The 20,021-nt window shown below is 40.1% G+C and overlaps 1 pseudogene; it reads left to right on the top strand.

Annotated features, from left to right (window-relative positions):
- The first annotated feature begins 912 nt into the window (after positions 1 to 912).
- LOC150055222 (succinate dehydrogenase [ubiquinone] cytochrome b small subunit, mitochondrial pseudogene) lies at positions 913 to 1,401 on the top strand (annotated as a pseudogene).
- The last annotated feature ends 18,620 nt before the right edge of the window (positions 1,402 to 20,021 follow it).

The following is a 20,021-nucleotide window of genomic DNA, read 5'->3' as shown; positions in this document are numbered from 1 at the left end:
CCCTGGGTTCAATTCCTCAATACCACATACACAGAAAAAGCTGGAAGTGGCACTGTGGCTCAAGTGGTAGAGTGCTAACATTGAGCAAAAGAAGCTCAGGGACAGTGACAAGGCGTTGAGTTCAAGCCCCAGGACTATCGGAAAAAAAAAAAAAAGGATTATTTAGTATAATGTTTCATCTTGCAGGTCCTAGAAAATTTTTCAGTCTTGGGTCCTGATTATCATGACTGTAGTCTCTATAGTAGTCTATCTTGCAACCACCTGCCTCCACTGTGAGATTGTTCTATGTACTGCTAGGATTTCTTTTTCTTTTTCTTTTTTGTGGGTCATGGGGCTTGAACTCTGCCTGAGCACAGTCCCTGAGCTCTTTAGCTCAAGGCTGCCACCCTATCCTTGAGCCACAGCTCCACTCCCCATTTTCTAGAGAGTAATTGGAGATAAGAGTTTCAGGTCCTTTTGTGTCTGGGCTGGCTTTGAACCTTGATCCTCAGATCTCAGCCTCCTGAGTAGCTAGGATTACAGGTGTTATTCTCCTCACAAAAAAAAAAAAAAAAGCCTGCTAGGATTTTTGTGTTTGCTTGCTTATTTTGTTTCATTCCTGGGGTTTGAAGTCAGGGGAAGGGCACATTTTGGAATAGGCATCTAAGCAGGGCTTTCTTCAGCTTTGTTGGTGTGACTGGGTAATGTGGAGCAGGGCTGACGATTGCTGGTTACCAGAGTTTGGGCTGCAGGTCTTTGAGTACTAAGAGTAAGATATTGCAGTCATTACATCTCAAGAGCAGATGAGTTTCTTCCATTAATTTTACTTACTAACTTTACTAGCAACATTCACAAAATGGCTAAAAGTTAGTGATTCCAAACATCTGTGGACATCACCTTTTAAAACATTATCGGGGAGTCCTTAGATGCAAGATGGCAGCACTGTTAAGGCTGAGTGTCCTCTGCGGTGCCCAAGGAGACTGAGCTTTGCTCCTCCAAGCCCCAGTGATTAGACCTACTTCTGTGTCAGCATTTCTCCAGGATTCACCTACCCCAGGCTGGTGTGGAACACAACAAATTCACCTGTCGCCAAGCCGATATGCTGGTTCCACAGCTGCATCTCTCCATTGGACTGGTGAGAGGGTTCTTGCTGTTGGCCTTTTAGGCCTGCCTCCAGCTGCATATTTGAATCCTTGCTCTGCGATAGACTATACTCCGGCTGCAGCCCTCACACTCCATAGTTACTGGGGCCTTGGACAAGTTGTTACTGATTATGTTCATGGGGACACATTGCCAAAAGTTGCCAGGACAGCCCTCGTGCTCTTCTCATCTTTAACCTTTGCTGGGCTTTGCTATTTCAACTATCACGATGTAGGCATCTGCACCTTTGTCTGCTCTGTCATGCCATTCAACTTTCAGTAAAAAAGATGAGTACACTGGTGTATAAACCTCTTGATTACATGGTTATTTTTCAGAAGTTGATGTGGAGGAAAGATTTGAGAGGAATTCGATCTAAGAAACTGAGACTGTGTTTTGTGTTGTGGTGAATGAATGCTTTGTCTCCCAGCTCACAAAACTCATGGTGTTGGTAGTATATATGGTTGTTTCTGTTGTTGTTTTGTTTTGATTTTTTTTCTTTTATCAACTTATCAATCTCATTTTAAAAATTCAGCTTTACAGGAACATCCAAATTCATCAAACTCTCTTAGAATTATAGAACAAGATAGACTCAAACACAATCATAGTGGGAGACCTCAATACACCACTCTCAACAAATGACAGGTCAACTCAACAAAAGTTAAGCAAAGACACCATCGACTTAAACGACACCATAGCCCAGCTGGGCTTAACAGATATACACAGAGTCTTCCACCCAACGGTGAAACTTTTTACATTTTTCTCAGCAGCACATGGAACACACTCCAAAATAGATCATATAATAGTTCATACAGAAAACTTAAGCAGATACAAGAGGTCTGATATAATCCCATGCATTCTATCAGACCACAGTGGAGTCAGACTAATTCTGAACAATGCAGTCAAAGTCAAAAAACATTCAATCACATGGAAACTGAACAACACACTTCTGAATAACCCCTGGGTAACAGATCAGATCAGAAATGAAAATAAAAACTTCCTTGAATGTAATGACAATCAAGAAACATCACAATCCGGGCAGCTGTGGGTCGCTGTCGTCCCCAGCCCAGGGTCTGGAGAGCGGAGGTCTCCTTAGTGAAGGGGGGAGGTCGGAGCGGGAAGCGGGCGCACCTGGTGACCCCGGCTGCGAACCCACCGCCACGGAGGAAGATGGTTGAACTTGTTTTCCACTGCCGGTGCTGGTACGAGGGTATTGTCACACAAGAGCGAGCAACATGTCGACTGGGGACAGTTTTGAGACTCGGTTTGACAGCTGGAACTTAAGAGAAAAATTCACCCAGATGGTAGTGAAACATCAGAAGAAACTGAATGACATGCAGGCGCAGTTGGTAGAAGAATGTACACATAAGAACAAACTTCAGATGCAGCTTGCAAGCAAAGAGAGTGATATTGAACAGTTACGTGCTAAACTATTGGACCTTTCGGATTCTACTAGTGTTGCTAGTTTCCCTAGTGCTGATGAAACTGATGGAAACCTTCCAGTCAAGAATTGAAGGTTGGCTTTCTGTACCACATAGAGGAAACATCAAAAGATATGGCTGGAAGAAACAGTATGTTGTGGTAAGCAGCAAAAAAATTCTATTCTATAATGATGAACAAGATAAGGAACAATCCAATCCATCTATGGTATTGGACATAGATAAATTGTTTCATGTTTGACCTGTAACCCAAGGAGATGTGTACAGAGCTGAAACTGAAGAAATTCCTAAAATATTCCAGATACTATATGCAAATGAAGGAGAATGTAGAAAGGAAGTAGAAATGGAACCAGTACAACAAGCTGAAAAAACTAATTTCCAAAATCACGAAGGCCATGAGTTCATTCCTACACTCTACCATTTTCCTGCCAACTGTGAGGCCTGTGCCAAACATCTCTGGCATCTTTTTAAGCCACCCATGCCCTGGAGTGTCGAAGATGCCATGTTAAGTGCCACAGAGATCACTTAGATAAGAAAGAGGACTTAATTTCTCCATGTAAAGTAAGTTATGATGTTACATCAGCAAGAGATATGCTGCTGCTAGCATGTTCTCAGGATGAACAGAAAAAATGGGTAACATTTAGTAAAGAAGATCCCTAAGAATCCACCATCTGGTTTTGTTCGTGCCTCACCTCAAACACTTTCTACAAGATCCACTGCAAATCAGTCTTTTTGAAAAGTGGTCAAAAATACATCTGGAAAAACTAGTTAACCTTGACCTATGCCGAATGGAATCGTGGGATGCTTCCTGATAAACCAGGCTTCTTTAACCATGCAATGCAGACAGGCTATTTCTTTGACCTTTGACCCAAATATCACAGGCTTCAGGGTTAAGATTGCTGTTATTCTGTCTTTGCTTTGGCACAAAAGCACACAGAGGTTTCCTTTTTTTTTTTTTTTCCAATTGCAGGTTTGCCTACAGGTAGATTAGATTAATTATTACTATGTAATGCAAGTACAATTGGGGGAAGCTTAGCTTGATATATTTTTTTAAAAGGTGCTGCCTTTTTGAATGTCTAAGAAAATGCCTGTCAGTCATGATAGAACACAGTTTTCCTCATATGAGTGAGAGGAAAGAATTTTTACTTTCAAGTAGAATGCCATCACTATCAAGAACAGCTCATAAAAGGAGTAAAGAAAATATCTCAAAATGAGACAAGTTTTTTTTTATCTTAAATGACTTAAGTTTTTGGGCTCTTGCAAGATTATAAAAAACTATTTTCTGAAAGCAGTGATAACACTTGAAATTAAGTGCCCTTACTGTAGAATGAAAAAGCTTTACTGTTGATTGCCTATGGTGGAGTTGATAAGTAAATTAAATATCTTACATATGCTTTACAACATACAGTATGCGTTTCTGCAATTTGGTAGGTAGGGAGATGGGAGAAGACAAAAAAATACATTTAATCTATGCATTTTGCCAAGCCGTATTGAGTTATTTTACTACTAGAGTCATTAGGAACTAACTGTACAAAAGAACCACCTTTAAAAAAAAAAGCGTTTTGTGAGGTACATCATTTCTGTAATTGTATAATATATTTCTTTATGGTTTTAAGTGATAAAGACATTAAGTTAACAAACATATAAGAAATCTATGCAGTTTGAAATGTAAATTATTCTTAGAACACTTGCAGTGGGAGTTGTATTACCCTAGTAGTGCCTTAATTTGAGAGAATTATTTTACTGCCACGAGTAAGTAGAAAAATTTCAGAAACAGATTTTTGTTAAAAATTATGTGTATCATGGGTTTTTCATTGATAATTGGTTTAATTTAAAATATTTAGATATCTGTTGGATTTTTCATATATGGAGTACAATCTTGCATCAAACTACCTCCTACAATAATGACTGTAAAACTACAGAAAATATACAAGGTTACAGCAATATAAAAAGAGAATTATGGCAATACATCCATGATGTTTTCCAGTTAACATAGGAATTACCAGATAAATACTATTAAACTCTTGTCCAGTAACAAGAGTTGATTTGTATTAGCAGTATGATTTATTGTTTTTTTTAAACCAAATACCTCCTCAGTAATTTATTATGGCTTTGCAGTAATATGTATCAAATAAGAAGCACTGGAAAACTGATTGTCTCTAGGATGATATGCATGCTTCAAGTGGTATTGAAAGCCGCACTGATGGGTATGTGATAATAAACATATCTATTATTAATATGTTAATGACTCTGTGCTCATTTAATGAGAAATAAATAATTTATGAATGGATACTTTGAATAATGACAAAAAAAAAGAAACATCACAAAGGAACTTATGGGACACAGCAAAAGCAGTTCTAAGATGCAAATTTATCGCACTAGGAATGCATATTAAAAAGACAGAAGGGGGGCCAGAGCAAGCCAGGAGCAGGGCCGGGCAGGAGCGAGCGGGGCCAAGAGCAAGCTGGAGCGAGCCGGGCGGAAGCAAGCTGGGCCTGAGCTAGAAAGGGGGCCTAGCCGGGCCAGAGCGAGCAGGGCCGGAGCGAGCGGGGCCAGAAAGAGAAAGGGGCCCCCCCCAAAAAATAAATAAATAAATAAATAAAAAGACAGAAGGAGAGCATGTAAATAACCTTAAAAAAAACTGAAACACCTAGAGGAGCAAGAAAAAGTTAATTCTAAAACAACTAGAAGGACAGAAATAACAAAAATAAAATCACAAATATCAGAGATTAAATAAGATCTACTATACACAAAACTGATAAATCAAAAAGTTGGTTCTTTCAAAGAGTCAACAAAATAGACAGACCCCTGGAAAGATTAATCAAAAAAAGGAAAGGGGAAACTCAAATAAACAAGATTAGAGGCCCCACGCGAACAATCACAATTGATTCCCAAGAAATTCAGTCCATAATGAATAGGTACTACCAGGGCCTATATTTAAAGAAACAAGAAAATCTAGTAGAAATGGATGATTTCTTAAATAAATATAGGCTACCCACACTGAATAACGATGAGGTAAACAAATTGAACAAACCAATTTCTTACAACGAAATTGTGGAAGCAATCAGGGAAATGCCAACCAAAAAGAGCTCAGGTCCAGATGGATTCACTGCGGAATTCTACAAGACATTTAAAGATGAAATAACACCTATACTCTTGAAACTCTTCCGAGAAATAGAAACAGAAGGAGCAATACCAAACTCATTTTATGAAGCTAATATTACTCTCACCTCAAACCAGGGAAAGACCCAACAAAAAAAGAAAACTACAGACCTATCTCTCTAATGAACACAGATGCAAAACTCCTCAATAAAACATTAGCCAACAAAATCCAGAAACAAATTTTAAAAAATCATACACTATGATCAAGTAGGCTTCATCCCACAGATGCAAGGCTGGTTTAACATTCGCGAATCAATCAATGTAATACATCACATCAATAGAGCTAAAGATAAGAATCATATGACATAGGCATTTGACAAAATACAACATCCATTCATGTTGAAAGCACTAGAAAAAATAGGAATAAGAGGTACATTCCTCAAAATAGTGAAAGCCATATATGAAAAATCTACAGCCAGTATTATACTAAATGGAGAAAGACTGGAACCATTCACCTTAAAATCAGGAACTAGACAGGGATGCCCACTCTCTCCACTCCTCTTCAACATAGTGCTGGAACACTTAGCCAGAGCAATAAGGCAAGAAAAGGACATCAAAGGGATTCATATAGAGACAGAAGAAATTAAACTATCCCTATTCACAGATGACATGATCCTCTACTTGAGTGACCCAACAAACTCCACTCCCAAACTTCTAGAATTAATAAACTACTTTAGCAAAGTGGCAGGATACAAAATTAACCTTCAGAAGTCAGTAGCCTTCTTGTATGCCAACAATACACAAACAGAAGGCCAAATCAAGAAAATGATCACATTCGCAATAGCCCCAAAAAGAATAAAATACTTAGGAATATACTTAACCAAAGATGTAAAGGAATTATTCAATGAAAACTATAAAAGCCTAATGAAAGAAATTAAAAAGGACAGTAGGAAATGGAAAGACATCCCATGCTCATGGCTAGGGAGAATCAACATAGTGAAAATGGCTATACTGCCAAAATTGATATACAAATTCAATGCAATCCCCATCAAAATCCCAAAGACATTCTTTACGGAAATAGAAGATATAATCCAAAGATTCATATGGAACAAGAAAAGACCTAGAATAGCCAAAACAATTCTAGGCAAAAAGAGCAATGCTGGTGGTATTACAATACCAGACTTTAAACTCTACTATAGAGCCATAATAACAAAAACCGCTATGTATTGGCACAAAAACAGACCAGAAGATCAGTGGAACAGAATAGAGGACCCAGAAATAGAACCACATACCTATAGGCAACTTGTATTTGACAAAGGAGCCAAAGATATACAGTGGAACAAACACAGTCTATTCAATTATTGGTGCTGGCAAAACTGGGCAGCCACATGCAGAAAACTAAAAATTGACCCTAGCCTTTCGCCATGCGCAAGCATTAACTCAAAGTGGATCAAAGACCTCAACGTCAGACCAGAAACCGTGAAACTGCTACATGATAGGGTAGGAGAGACCCTGGAACTCATAGGCACAGGCAAAAGAAGAGACTCTATAAATGGGACTACCTAAAAATAAAAAGCTTCTGTACAGATAAAAACATAGTCGTAAAAGTAGAGAGACAGCCAACCAACTGGGAAAAGATATTCACCAACAATACATCTGACAAATGCTTAATATCCAGTATCTACAGGGAACTCAAGAAACTAATTCCCCCCAAAACCCAATAAACCATTCACTAACTGGGCAAGGGAACTAAAGAGAGACTTATCAGAAGGAGAGATTAAAATGGCAGAAAAGCATATGAGAAAATGTTCATCATCTATGGTCATAAAGGAAATATAAATAAAAACAACCCTAAGATACCACCTTACCCCAACAAGAATGGCCATGATTTTGAACTCAGACAATGACAGTTGCTGGCAGGGTTGTGGAGAAAAAGGAACCCTACTGCACTGCTGGTGGGAATGCAGACTAGTTTAGCCACTCTGGAAAGCAGTGTGGAGGCTCCTTAAAGAACAGAAAATAGACCTTCCCTATGATCCCGCCATGCCACTTCTGGGCATCTATCCTGAACATCATGACCCTGGATATTATAAAGACACCTGCTCAGTTATGTTCATCTCTGCACTATTCATAATAGCCAGGTGATGGAAACAATCCAGATGCCCTACTGCAGATGAATGGATACAGAAAATGTGGTATATATATATATATATATATATATATATATATATATGTATATGTATATATATATATACACAATGGAATTCTACATAGCCAACAGACAAGATAAAATAATGGCATTTGCAGGGAAATGGATGAATCTAGAGCGAATTATGTTGAGTGAGACAAGTCAAGACCTAAGGAACAAAAGGCGCATGGTATCCTTAATATGTGGCTATTAAATCCAAAGAGTACAAGAGCGAGAACTCAATAACTGCACATCCAAAGCTATGGACATGGTATTGGAAATATAAACATAACTATATAGACATAAAAACCTATGACTCTATAGACATAATGTTTTATTTCATAAATTAATATGTTTCTATGACATACAAACCCTTAGCCTAATTGTGATTTAGGTCTAAATACTAAGTCCCAGAGATTGTAATTAGAGATTCTCTCCTTTAACACTTGTATGTTAAACTTGTCATTTAAAATATGATATAAGAATCAACGTTAATAAATTCTTTAAAAAATTCAGCTTTACTACTATGAATACATGATTATACTTTTGGTTTTGTCCTGGAAATAATGGACAGAGGAAAAGCCTATTTGTTTGTGAATAAAGACTTTGCAGAAAGTTGGATGATATTTAAATTTTGGAAGTGTCCCTCAGTTCTGTTGCAACTGGAACTGATTATCACATGTCCTATGGAAACTTCAAAATTCGAAGGTGCTTTATCTCACAGATTTCTAAATCCTAGAAGGGAAGCTCAGAGCTTCCCCAATAGATGTACTAAAATTTAGGAACAAGATTTCCCTTGTAGGTGTACTAAAATATTTCAGATTCCAAACCTTTCATCCTCAAAAGTAAGTAAAATGGTTTTCCCACTATGGGGATTGCTAATGAGAAAATGTATTCTATGAAAACTTTTTTTAAATAAAAAATTGTATAATAAAAAAACATTATCGGGGCTCTATGCAACACATTATTATACTATTATTATCATTGTTATTATTGTTTCCATTTTACTCTGAGCTGAGGCTCAGAGTTCACTACTTTTCCCAAAATCCTACAACCAGTAAATAGAGGAGCTAAAATATGACTTTATCAGTTCAACTCCAAGCCTATGCTTAATTGCTTACATTAAATAACATAAGACATGTTTGGTTTTGCTCTCTTGTTGGAAATTATGTTTAAAAGTTTCTTAAGGAATTGTGAGCATGGCCTAGTGTAGATGGTGCACCTAGCATACACAAAGCCCTTAGTTGGATTCCTCGGTACCACACATACAGAAAAAACTGGACATGGTGCTGTGGCTCAAGTGGCAGAGCACTAGCCTTGGGAAAGCCCAAGGATAGTGCTCAGGTCCTGAGTTCAAGCCCCAGGATTCGAGAAAATAAAAAATTTCTTAAACTAGGCACCAGTGGCACATACCTATAATCCCAGCTATTCAGGAGGCTGAGATCTGAGGACCACAGAAGAAAGTAGAAACTCTTTTTTTCAAATTAAGTATAGAAGAAGAAGGAGGAGGAGGAGGAAGAGGAGGAAGAAAGATAAATGGAGCTGTGGCTCAGGTGGTAGAGTGCCAGCTTTGAACAACAAAGCTCTGGGAAAGCACAGAGGCCCTTGAGTTCAAGCCGCAGAACTGAGAGATAAAGTAAGGTCTGCCTGGGATGAACCCATGCAGATGCCTCCCTGTTTGTGCTTAAATCTCTGCCCAACACCTGCGTTTCCTAGGTAACGGGCATACCTGAAGGCAGTTACCTCCACCACCTTCTGCAAGGTCACATCCTGGACCTCCATGATTATGAAGACCATGGGAGGCTCCTAGGATCTGAGGTCACATCCTAATTTAAACCTGGGCCTGGGGTGGGGGGGAGGGAAATGGGGACCAAGACATGAGAAAGGGTATCAATGTATGTGAAGTGATGCACCTTCCATCTGGCGAATGTAATGTAACCCTTCTATTAATTACAATAAAAAATATATGAAAAAGAAAAAAAAACAACCCTGGGCCAGGCAGCTACCCTTTCTTACAGCCACATGCAGTCTCCAACTTGGCTTATCCTGCATCAAAGTCAAGAACCCCAAGTAAAGAGTTCCTACCTTTAAAAGAAAGTTTCATTAATCCTCACTCTGTCCAGTGACCATAAATTTAGAGCAATAAATTTAGAGCAGAAATGGATTGGTTGGTGGGCTGATTGGTATATCTGCAGCTGTTTTTCTGTCTTCTCTCTAGCAACCATGTTTAAGTCTTTCTTTCTTGGCCTCTTCTGCATTGCTGTGTATCTCTTGATGTTTTTTCTGTGAGTACTCTTTTATTTAGTTTCTCTGAGCATCCTCTGGGCCCGATGGTGTGCCTGGATATCTGCTAAAGGGGAGCATCTAAACATAAATAAGACACAGTGCTAGATACTAGCAACAACAGTAACTAGCACTGTTGCTGGTTGCTTCCATAAACACCTTTATGTACATGATGGCGGTTATTATCACAATAGCTCCTTGTGATGGTTTCATCACCCACTTCTGGCAAGGAAACTTGTTTGGATAGGCAAATAACTTGCCTTAGGTTATGTAGCTTCCAAGAACTTAGATTTTTCTGCTTATGAGTCCATTTACTCTTTACTATCAACCTCCATTGCTCTTTAACTGTTAACATGGATTCCTGCAGACTTGAAGATTTACTAGGAAAACTTTATGATATTAAAGTTATTCTAGGTTATTAGCTTATTTTAGGTTTAGACAAATGTGAGACTGAAATTTGAGTGTGCTTGTATAAAAGAGCACAGAAAGACAGACAGATGCACAGACGTATAGACATGTTAACCAACTAATTGTAAACATTGATGTAAACCCAACATGTCATCATGTCATTCTTTATGTCCATCTAAATCATATCTGTTTAACAAAGTCGTCATCTTGTTAAATTGCCCAGAGACGACTGCCTAAATCAGTCAGACACCAACCTGCAAAAACTAGCATACTTAGAGAACCTAACCAGGAAAATACTGGGATATTTCAAATGTCTTTAACCAGTCGGTGCAGAAATTTGCAAGCAACCCAGCAGGCAGTGTGACAATCCATCTAAGGGATGCAGCCTAGCCCAAATCCAGTCCATCTCTTCCCATCTGGAAGATGGCCTTACGCCTACTTGGTCCATCCTCACTGGACCACCCACCATGGTAAAAGTAAACTGGACTCCTGCATGCCTATATCACGTGCAGCTGATTCCTGATGGACGACTGCTTTGGCTTTGCAAAAACTAAGACTCTTGTGTGCCATTCTTTCTGTAATATATAGATTTGTAAATCTTAGTAGCCTGACCTGGAAAAGGCTGGTTATGGTATTATGCTAGTGGAACAAGTATAGGCCAAGAGTATCTCTTGTAAACTTCCATTAAAATAACTTAGTTAATGTAGAGTCACCAGAAATCAGATTCCCCAGACAGCCAGGGAAGTATTTTTATAAACCAAACTGCTAAGCAGGCTATAGCACAAGGAATCCTAGAGTGCTAAAATTTTCATCACACCTACTAAGTTTCATCATTTGCACAACTCTGGCAAGTATTTATTGGTCAATTCTTAAGTTATAGGTAAGATCTGCTTGTTATTTCTCTTGGTCTCCTGTTGCTTTAATTGGAAATTTTTTTAAAAAGGGATTTTGAGGCAAAGACATCTTTGGTCTGAGGATTGCAGTTCAAAGCCAGCCCAGGCAGAAAAATCCCTTTTAGACTCCATCTTCCAACTAACCAGCAAAGAGCCAGGCTAGAAGAGACTCTCATCTCCAATTAACCAGCCAAACGTTGAAAGTGGCACTGTGACTCAGAGTGGTAGAGCACTAGCCTTGAGCAGATATGCTCAGGGACAATGCCCAGGCCTTGAGTTCAAACCCCAGGACAATCCATCCTAACAACAAGCACCTAGATTTAGGCCAGTCCTGACAATAAGGAACCCTGGAGAGGACAGACTGGAATGCAAGAGATAAGAACTAACTAGGTCATCCAATTTTTACTTTCTGCGTCAAGCCCTTTTGCAGTTTATGTGCTCTCTGTTTTTCTTATTGTCCAGCCCTTGCCTATGAGACTTCTAGCATCTACTACCAAGAGAAAGCTACTGCTTGCTGCCTTCCCTGAGTGGTCCACATCTCCATCTTTCATCCCTAAGGCCAATGCCCCTTGCCAGCAGGAAATAGCCAGAGAAAATCTGTGTTCTTTTTCATAATTATTAAAAGGTTGAAATGGAGCCAGGTGCTACCCAGGACGCTGAGATCTAAGGATGACAGGTCAAAGCCACCCCCGGCCCAAAATCTATGAGTCTCTTATCTCCAATTAACCACCAGCGAAAAGGAAGTGGCACTGTGGCTCAAAATGATAGAGCACTAGTCTTGAGCTGAAGAGCTCAGGGACAGCACCCGGGCCCAGAGTTCAAGCCCCACGACCAATAAAAAGAAAAAAAAAATGCTGAACTGTAAGATCTACCTGGGATGGCCTGTGCAGATACCTCCTCTCTCCTATTTAAGCCTCTGCCCAGTTCCTGCATTACCTAGATACCTGGCACACCTAGAGGCACTTATCTCGCCCTTCTCCAGGTCACATCCTGGACCACTGTGGTCTTATACCAAGCTTAGAACTTGCACCAAGCTTTTTTTTCTTTTTCTTTTTCTTTTTTTTTTTTTTTTGCCTGTCCTGGGATTATAAGCCATAGCATCATTTCCAGCTTTTTTTTGTATATATGGTACCAAGGAATCAAACCAAGGTCTTTGTAGGCAAGCGCTCTCTCACTAGGCCAAACTCCCAGCCCTTTCACCAAGTTTTTAAGGACAACAGCCACATGTCTGGGTAGAGACCAAATATACTTAAGCTGGGCACAAGGAACAGGGCGCCCCTGAGGCTACAGAACACAGTGTATGGACAAGTTCACTAAAGAGGGGTCCTCCCAGCTCTACCAGTTAAGCCAGGCATCTGCAATCCCAAAGATGGCTTGTCTCACCTTAGGCCTTGGAGCTGGGTGGACAAACCATCACTTGGCCAGGCACCTAGATGACCGAGACATTATTTAAACTCAAGTTTCACTTCATTAACAGCTGCATGAATTGAAATACCATATTACCACGTGTGTGTGGGAGTGGCTCAAGCCTGTAATCCTAGCCACTCAGGAGGCAGAGATCTGAGGGTTGCGATTCAAAGGCAGCAGCACTAAAGTCTGAGACTCTTATCTCCAATTAACCACCAGAAAACTGGAAATGACACTGTGGCTGGAGGGGTGGGGTGGTAGCCTTGAGCTGAAGAGCTCAGGGACAGAGCCCAAGCCATGAGTTCAAGTCTCACAAATGACAATAAATAAACTAACCAGATTACCATAAACAAGTTTACACATACTTATACTTTTAAGTTTTAAGACACGCTTAGATTTTTTTGGAAAAAAAAATCAGCCATGTAAGTTCTGTGGAATTCTAGCAACAAAATGACATTATTTTGCCCAACATTATGGAAGGAAAAAAAAAAAAACCTAAAAACAAATACTTTGCCAACAACAAACACAATCCCTCACAGACAACCAAGCACAGACATAAACACAATATGTTTAATCTGCCATTTTTGCAAGCAAGACACTTTAATTAATTTGAATACTTTTTCTCAAATACACTTAATACTGTTAGTAAACTAAGCCACCAAAGAGTCTCCACTTCCCTGCTCATGCCAGTGTGAATTTAGGCATGCCCAGTTACCTGGGGGGAGGAGGGACTATCTCCAAACATTTGTTGGAAATTTCCTATCATCTACCATGTTGCAAAGATAGCACCTGCTAAGCTCAATTTCGTATTATCAACCATGTGGCCAAGAAGGCAACAGATATAAAATGGCAGCTAGCAACCCCATTTTAAACCAACAGGCTCTTTTTTTTAACTCACACTGGACTCCAAGTTTGCTAAGAATTAATCTAATAGTCTCCATCAAATTTCTAATTCCTTTCCCATTCTTTTTTCCATGCAAGCAGTAGTCTTACTCTGCTCTTTACCCAATTTTAAACTACAGCACTTTATATATCTTTAGAGCTTTGAATCCCTTGCAATTAATTGCTGTGCCTCATTTTCCCCTAAATGACTTGATAAGATTAACAAATCTTAAGGGAAGTATAGGAAAGAATATCTCCTATATTTCCTGTAAGCTGACCGTTTCTCATTTTCCCTAGTTATTCTGTTTTAATAAGGAGGTGGAATTGCCTGTCTGAGGGGCACTTTGCCTTTTTATGTTTTTAATTTAATTGTCAAAGTGATGTACAGAGGCGTAGTATTTATGTATGGAAACAGAAAAGCCACATTTTGAGAGGCTGAATCTTGGAGTCTTTATTAGAGGGCTAATTGTTTGCAGGCAGCCAATTGTTACAAAGGCCTGCAGCCCATAAATGCACTTAATACAATTAGGAACCAGCCAGAGAGAAAAAAAAAAGAATAAAAAACAGTACAAACAAACCAATTCAGCTGAATTGATTCTATATCTTAGCTATGGTAAATAAGCTGCAATCAACATGGTTGTTCTGGTAGCTTTAGTATGGCCTTGTTTGTGGTAATTTGGGTAAATGACCACATGGGATTGCTAGGTCATAGGGGAGCTCTATGTTTCACCTTTTGAGGAACCTCCATACTGCTTTCCAGAATAACTGAACAAGTTTTCACTCCCACAAACAGTGTATAAGTGTTCTCTTTTGGCTACATCTCCATAAGCATTTGTTGTTAATAGATTTCTTGTGGAATCTCAATGTTGTTTTGATTTGCATTGGGTGGGGGGGTCATGGGGCTTGAACTGTGGGCCTGGGTGCTGTCCCTGAGTTCTTCAGCTCAAGACTAGTACTCTACCACTTGAGCCACAGCACCACTTCTGGTTTTCTAGTGGTTAATTGGAGATAAGAGTCCCTTGGACTTTCCTGCTCAGGCTGGCTTTGAACCACAGTCCTCAGATCTCAGCCTTCAGAGGAGCTAGGATTACAGTCGTGAGCCACTGGCACCTGGTCCTCTTTTTCTTTATTCAGATACTGGGGCTTGAACTAAGGTCCGGGCTGGGTCCCTTAGCTTTTCCACTTAAGGCTGGGACTCTACACCTTGAGCCACAGCTCCACTTCTGGCTTTTTGCTGGTTAATTGGAGAGTATCATTTCATGGACTTCCATTCTTGAGCTGGCTTTGAACCAGGATCCTCAGATCTCAGCCTCCTGAGTAACTAGGATTACAGGCATGGGCCACTATCACCCTGCTTAAAAACTTCATTTTCAACATGTTAGAAAGAATGAAAAAAAAATAGACCAGACTCAATTTGCAACAGGCTAGGACTGTTTATTGAGGCACAACAGCGAGGGGTACAACCTTCCTCATGGGAATAGAGGTTGTGCCAGGAGGTAGAGTTGGAGTTAGGCTTTTATGGGGTCTGAGCAAGGAGATTGAGGTTACTTTAGTTCAGTACAGGGGAGGTGACTGCAGGTGCAGACAGAGAATAGGATAAACACGGTGATAATTGACTCCTTTATCCAACCTCTCAAGGTTTTCAATGTTCAAAAAGCTCTATATCTGTCTTGCCTTGATAGTTTGAGCAGTTCTCAATGTTCCAACCTCTTAACCCTTTCCTGGTCCCACAGCTCAGCTTCAGAATTCCCTACAGGTTAGTCCTATAATGGGATGTTGACAGCTGTTGGACAGCTTAGGTCCAATTGTTCTATCTGCATCAAGCATGTCCACACATAACTGGGGTTTTGTCTGATGTCTGTCTATGGCTAGGATAATGGAGGGGGGGGCGATTCGATCCTTCACGGCATACATGGAAATGCTCAACATGCCTGGCTATAAAGGAATATGAATCATCTCTGAGATTGCATCTCACCTCAGTTAGAGTGGCCAAGATCATGAATTCAAACAACAACAAATGTCAAGGGTATAAGAAAAAGGAGTCTTATTGTTCTTATTGCACTGTTGGTGGGCATATAAACTAGTGCGACCATTCTGGACAGCAGTCTGGAGGTTCCTACTAACCATAGATGGATGGGTGCTGATGGCTGATGCTTGTAAACCTACTCCAGAGGCTGAGATCTGAGGATCACAGTTCAAAGCCAGTCCAGGCAGGAATGTCCACGAGACACTTATCTCCAATTAACTACCAGAAAACCAAAAGCGACCTGTGACTCAAAGTGGTAGAGCACTGGTTTTGAACAAAAGAGTTCAGGGATAGTGCCCAGGTCCTGAGTTCAGAACCCATGACAGATAAATAAAAAATAAATAAATAGGCTGGGAGTCTGGCCTAGTAGTAGAGTGCTTGCCTAGCATGCATGAAGATCCATGTTCGATTCCTCGGTACCACATACATAGAAAAAAAGCCAGAAATGGTACTAAGGCTCTAGCCTTGAGAAAGTCCAAGGACAGTGCTCAGGCCCTGAGATCAAACCTAGGTCTGGCAAAAAAATAAAATAAAATAAATAAATAAATAAATAACAGCATAGATCTTCCCTATAACCCAGCCATCCCTCTCCTGGCCACCTACTCAGCACACCACAAGCCAAGATACTATAAAGACACCTGATCATCCATGTTCATTGCCATACTATTCACAATAGCCAAGACATGTAAACAACCCAGATGCTCTAACAGTAGATGAGTAGTTCAAAAAAATTAAAAATGTGGTACCTATACACAATGGAATTCTACACAGCCATTCAAAAGAATAATATTATGTCATTCGCAGGGAAATGAATAGACCTAGAACAAATTGTGTTAAGTGAGGTAAGCAAAGCTCAGAGGGACAAATGTTTCATGTTTTCACTCATATGTGGAAGCTACATCTAAAATACACAAGGATATGATAAATTATACAGGACTGTAAACATTCACACACAGTGAGAGCAAAGGAGGATACTCTTAGGGGAGGCATAAAGGCACAACGCCTCTGTGTCTCTGACCATATAAAATATTTATTGAAATGAACTCCCAGAAATGGAAATAAGGGAGTTTTTTTTCCTTTTCTTTTTTCATGTTTATTCACTTATCTCTTTGGATAGGTAAAGGGGGCACAAATAGAGGACAAAGGGAGGAAAAAAGAAAGCAAACACCATGCTGAAAATGAACTATACAACTTGTGGGCTGGGATAGGAGAGGAAAACAGAAAGAGAGCCAAGAAAAGGGTAATATTGTCCAAAAAGATACGTACTCACTACCTGACTTATGAAACAATAACCCCTCCACACATCATCTTTATAGCAACAATTACAATTTTTAATAATGAAAAAATCTCTCCATCTTAAAATGACAAAGTATATCAGCCAGGATGGATCATGGTGGCAGAATACCTGATGGCAAGCTGAAACAAGAGAAGAAGTTATGGAAGGGGATGAGGGGAGAGAAATGGGGACAAAAACATGAGAAAGGGTATCAATGTGAGAGAAGTAAATGCACCTACTACATGATGAATGTAACTGTAAACTGTAACCCCTCTATACATTATCCCAACAGTAAAAATAAAAGAGAGAAGAGATTATGATGCCATCTTTTGTTGTATTACTTATAGAAAGAGGACTTCGTGCCAAGTTGGACCATTAATAAGATGGACCAATCACAAAAGAGAAAGTAATAGAATCTATCAGAAATTAACCTTACAGTTGCCTATTGATGGGAATCTTCTTTGTTCTCATAACTCATAACTGTTTCTCCCATGGCCCACTGACCACCCCCCCCCTTCATGGAGACCTCTCCTGGGAAGTGGTGGTATGGCTCAAGGGGTAGGGTGATAGCCTTGAGCTGAAGCGCTCAGGGACAGCCCCCAGGCCCAGAGTCCAGGCCCAACAACCAACCAAAAAAAAAAAACAAAGAAAAGAATCCAATTGTATGGCTTACACAACTTGCAGACAGCAGAAAAACTTGATGAACCAAGACCTGCCTAACAAAGAAATGAGGACAGGTGGCTACTACAAAAGTATTCAAAAGTAAAGGGGACAAAAGAATGAAGAAATAAGGATGGGATAGTAAATGTTCAGCATCACAATCTGTATAGGTAACAGAAAGGAGACCCATCAATCAGAAAGCATCTTCAAGGAGTCCAGTTCTCAGTATTTTAACCCAAGACCAGCTTCTGCAACAAAGGGGTCAATCAAAATGGCTGACATGAGCTGAAGTGCTATCTTCTGGTGGCAAATCTATGCCATGGGCTCTTTTTCTCTACCATACTTCTTTTCTAATACACTTATGCTTGCATAAGTGAATTCCTCTTTCTCCAAACACAAGGACCAAAGTTGTTGTCCTTAATTTTCTGGTAATATATTTCATACATTGGCCAAGAAGTTAGGCCAAGTCTGACTTGGACTCATTGAATGGTTAACACTGTGACCTCCAAAGTTAGTCATTGGTGAATCAACTAGAAACACTTTTTCTCCCCTACATTTTTTTTTCTTGCCAGTCATGGGGCTTGAACTCAGGGCCTGAGCACTGCACTTGGACTTTTCTCAAGGCTAGAGCTCTACCACTTGAGCCACAGCACCACTTCCAGATTTTTCCTATGTATGTGATACCAAGGAATCAAACCCCAGCCTTTGTGCATGCTAGGCAAGCACTCTACCACTAGGCCACATTCTTTGCTTTTTTGCTTAAGGCTGGCCCTCACCACTTGAATCACACATCACCACTTCCTGGCTTTTTGCAGGTTAATTAGAAATAAGAGTCACATGGACTTTTCTTCCCAGCTGCCTCAAAGTCAGGATCCTCCAATCTCAGTAGATAAGATTACAGGGGAGAAACATCAGTGCCCAGTTTCTCTGTCATAATAACTGTTAAGCCAGCCAAACCATATGCTCCATATCTAATCAATCACCAGATCACATAAATCCTTTATTTTTTTTCTTGTTTCCTTTTCCTAGAGCAGATCTCATAAGTCCATCTTCTGTACCTTTTTTCCCATTGCCCTATTCCTGCACTCCTTGTCTCTCTCTATACCAGATAAATGTATCTTCCCTGGCCTTTCTGGTTATTGTTCTTTTTTTGCGGTTTTATTTTATTGTAGGGGTGATATATAGAGGGGTTACAGTTACATTCATCAGGAAGTAAGTACATTACTTCTTAGACATTGACACCCTTTCCCATGCTTTTCTCCCACTTTCCCTCCGTCTATCCACTCCCAATCATCTTGTTTTCCCTCTTCCCTTCCTTATTTCAAATAAACATATATACAGTATACCAGGTACCAAAGTCAGAAAGAGTAACAACAGGGGATAAACCATAAGGGGAAGAAAAAAGAGAAAAGAAATAACTTCAAATAGTACATTAAAAACAGCAACCACAAAGGTAAACCTCTTGTTTCCATATCTGGAGTTCATTTCGCTTAGCCTCATCTATATGTCTGGCCTTTATTCTTGCTGCTGTCTTTACCCCCCACCCTTCCCTTAGAATGGCATTTCATGCTGTAAAATTCCCCTTCCTCATTACCTCCACAGTGAAAGCCAGTTCTTTACCAACTACACTACTGTGGAAGCTCAGGGGATCTGTCCCCTCCTTCAGAACTTCTAGGCCTCTGCACGTGCTGCCAGCTCTCGTCTTACCCTCCATCCCTTGCTGCCTCTGTCCCAACTCCTCCTCATACTGCATACCAGCACACCCATTAAAAAAGTTGTCTGCTGAAGAGCCCGGCCTGTATTCCCCAGGTTTGTGTAAGTGCCACAATCCTATGGTCACAATGGTGGCAATGTACAACTTCCTTAAGGCAATTTGCTTGCTGTGTTATTTTCTATTTATGCAACAGTCTCACAAAACTCTGTACAATTCTTAGTTACATAGACCTTGTTATTAGCCATTTCATTTTCTTTAAGTGCTTAGTCCATTCTTAGTTAACTGTAGGCACCCATTTAGCTAGCAAGGGTAGGAGTATTCTTCCACAAACTGGAACTACTTCTCACTAGCCCCACTCACAGCTTTGAAGAAAGGAGCCTTTAGGGACTGACAGACCAACGCACGATATTACCTTGTGTCTTCTTGGAGTTCTCAAGGTCTAATCCAAAAAGGCTTCTTTTCCAGCACTCTGTCCTTACTTTGACAAGTTCCTGATGAAAGTGTGGTTCCGTGAAAAGAGAACTTACCTGACATGAATGAGGCTCAGGTCCTATCCCCAGCACCAAAGAGAACCTCCTTAAGCCAAGCATGAGTGGCTCACACCTATAATCCTTGCTGGTCAGGAAG

This window comes from Megascapheus bottae, chromosome 14 (genome assembly GCF_031878675.1).
Source record: "Megascapheus bottae isolate mThoBot1 chromosome 14, mThoBot2.hap1, whole genome shotgun sequence".
Taxonomy (NCBI): Eukaryota; Metazoa; Chordata; class Mammalia; order Rodentia; family Geomyidae; genus Megascapheus; species Megascapheus bottae.
This window is presented reverse-complemented; position numbering and strand designations above follow the sequence as displayed.